General features: G+C 50.6%; 1 protein-coding gene across 1 annotated transcript in view; it reads right to left on the bottom strand.

The window, feature by feature from the left end:
- The window catches only part of NFIL3 (nuclear factor, interleukin 3 regulated), a 17,832-nt gene extending 17,188 nt beyond the window's left edge, over positions 1 to 644 (bottom strand). The window contains exon 1 of the mRNA XM_017854461.1: positions 431 to 644. The gene's annotated coding sequence lies outside the window, so the exon portion shown is untranslated. The remainder of the gene's footprint in view (positions 1 to 430) is intronic.
- Positions 645 to 3,212: the final 2,568 nt, after the last annotated feature.

Raw genomic sequence — 3,212 nt, 5'->3', positions numbered from 1 at the left:
TCGGCGGCCACGCCCCGCCTCTCCGCCCTCAGCTCCCCCTCCGCGGCGGCGCCACTACCAGCTTGCGTCCCTCCCCGGCCAGGGCCACCGCCGTCCGAGCGCCCGCGAGGGCTGGCACCCCATGCCCGGCGTAACGAGGGTTGCGCAACGGCCCGCGCGGCCGACACGACCGGAGCGAGCCTGCGGAGGAACCCGGGAGCCCCCAGTCCCACCGCCCCGTCCGCTCTTGGCTTCCTTCACCCTCCCGGTCGCTGCGGTGGCTCTGCGCACCCCGCGACCCTCACTGGCTCGCAGAGGCGCTTATTGTCTTCCTGAGAGCCGCAGCCGGCCGGGCTACCTGTTGCCGACCGAGCACTGCGGGCTGCGGCTACCCGGGCGTGGCAGGGACCTCGGCCTCCCCTTCCCGGCACACTCCCGAGAGGAACCCTACCTTGGGGTGGGCAGGAGAGAAGGCGGGGGGTGGTGGCTGGCAAGCTGCCAACACTCGGGGCGCGCTGCGGCAGGGAAGGGGTTGGCGCGGCCGGGCAGCTACGCGGGGCTGCGCGGCGGAGGCAGCGATGAAAATGCCCCGGCGCCTCTCCGGAGAGCCGCGACGGCCGGGAGCCGGGAGGGAAAGCTCCACGCACAAAACACCGCCCCCTGCACAATTAGGGCGAAGATGACGGCTGCAAAGTTGTTGCGTAACACGACTAGGAAACGAGGCTTGCTGAGGTCCATCTACCCACCCCCGCCACGCGGGTGCGGCGTTCCTCGGAGGATGTGAAGGTCCGCGCTCCGGGTGCGCCCCACTGGGACGCCCACTGGCGTTTGGTGCTGGGGCTTGAGACGGCCGCGCTTGATCTCTTCTGTGATCTTGAGCTGATAGCTGCTTAGTGTCATTTCTGCCTCTAACTGGAAACGATAGTCTCCTCTCCCAAATTTCCGGGCTACGGAAGAGACGTAAAAAAATGGGAAAAAGAGCACCTAGCCGCGACTTCTTAAGTCTACGCGCTAGACTGCCAAGGCACGTGGCACACTCCCTGCGTTTACCGATACATGGATAGTGGGTCAGTGCTGGCCTTAGCGAAGGGAGCCATGTTACCGACAGTGACTCACAGGCTTGCCCAAATACGGAGTGTGGCAGGTGGGCAGGACCTCCACCAGCCAGCTCCCTCCTGCTCTACTTGAACTACGTGGGGGCTGGGCCGAGTGCTCCACGACTTTCCACTTCTTTTTTGCCCCTTTCGTTTTTAAAAAGCAATAACCAAAGTAAAGAGAAGAGCAGAGTGAACACCCAGGTACCATCTCTAGCGTCTGCCATGAGCAGCAGATCTACTCGCCAAGATTGTCTTTTCTACCTTTCCCATTCTTGAACAGTTAATATCGTAAGCACCCGAGTCATATTTAAAAATTTTTTATCACCTGTCAGTTGGGTTTTTGGAAGGCCTCCCGGGGCAGTGTTGTGGTTTTGAACGCACTCTTGTTCGTAATTTATCTGGTAATACAGCTCTATTAACAAGGCTCTGAAAACTCAGACGTACAATATGGGCTTAGCGTGTTCCCCGAAGCCATCTTCCCGGTACTGACTAATGCAAGATCCACATCCCCTCGACTACACATTTTCCAAACTTGACTGTCTTCATGAGAACAAATCCTGATTTTAGTTTATACTCTCCCCTTTTCTCATACATATATAGTAATTCAAGATGGGGTCTTACTATGTTATCCAGGTTGGCCTGGAACTCCTGGGCTCAAAAGATCCTCTGGCCACAGCCTCCCTGGTAGTGGGATTACAGGCGCGTGCCACTGCGCCTGGCCACTTTTCTCAAATGTACTGATAGTTTCCTTTTTGCCAAAACCTTACAATGCTTATTTATACCTTTGAAAACCTCTCCTAGATGAAATCAAAATCATATCCATAAATCAGTTGCCTTTTCGGGGTCAGAAATACAGTTATTGTTTAGAAATCCAGGGCTGCCCTGCATAATCTACCCTCCCCTTCACGTGTTCTCACCTTGTTGTGCATTTTGAATAATTTCATGGAATTTCAAAGTCGTTGTAGAATGGGTAGTAAATGTCTTTCTTTAAAGACAACTCAACCTTCAAGATAAGTAAAGAACGTGCCTGGAGCCACCCCAGGCAGTGATGCTGGAGGAATTCTCTCAACCTGGAAACTTATTCTTTATGCTGAATTTTGAAATCGGATGCTCTTAGAATTACTTGGAGTATTTTTGATTGGGTATGTATTATATTTGTGCATCATTCATTGTTACCAGCTAAGTTGGAAATCAGAGGAAGTGCAAAAGGTGTCTGAGATACCAGCTTAGAAAACAACTCTTTAGCTCCTCCTGGTGATTAGGAAACCACTAAACAATAGGATGAAGGATCTGTCCCCAGGGCCCAAGTGATGATGTGTCTAATATATATCCTAGAACATTCACAGAGTAGGTAAGTATTTGCAGATTAACCCGAGTAAATGGAGCATAAAAACCTAAGATATTTGACACAAATTAACCAGGATAGGGAGGCTTCTAGGAAGACATCAGCATGTGCCTGATGGTGGAGCTGGGCTGTGAGGTTCTCAGGAGGAGGAGGAAGGGGTTCTTGCTCTCAGCAACCTCTCAGTGCTGGGGGTGGATGGAGGGCAGAGGCAAGGGAAGAGGTGGCTGGGACAGGGATGAGAACTACCAGCAGAAGACAATCAACCACATTCTAATTCATTTTATTATACTGCCAACATGGTTTCTGACTAAGCAAATATAAGAGCTATAGCTTGAGAACAGAATGACTAAAACAGTGACTTCTTACTAAAATGGGAATTTACTAAGAATTTGTAATTTAGTAATGATTTGATTTAATACAGTAATAATTGTTCTACAGCTGCAGAATGTTTTGAGCTGGAACATCCCTAAGAGGCCATACATATATCCCAGGGATTTTACAGTGGACCTCACTAGGCAGGAGTAGCTGTAAAATCAGATGGGTAATGAGAATTCAGGACGTTAGCCACACATGGACTGTGGCAAAAAGAAGGTGACCCATTGAAGAATGCTGGTTTTCAGCTCTCATCAGTTGCTGTTTCCAGGAGCCCACAGCTCCAATTATTCAAAAGAATGTTGACTTTTTTTTTTTTTTTTTTTTTGGTGAAATATCCTGATTTTCAGGTTAGGCAAGCAATTCATTAAAAAATAAGACTGCAGAGCCCACAGCTCCAATTATTCAAAAGAAAGTTG

Source organism: Rhinopithecus bieti, unplaced genomic scaffold (genome assembly GCF_001698545.2).
Source record: "Rhinopithecus bieti isolate Rb0 unplaced genomic scaffold, ASM169854v2 scaffold_38761, whole genome shotgun sequence".
Taxonomy (NCBI): Eukaryota; Metazoa; Chordata; class Mammalia; order Primates; family Cercopithecidae; genus Rhinopithecus; species Rhinopithecus bieti.
This window is presented reverse-complemented; position numbering and strand designations above follow the sequence as displayed.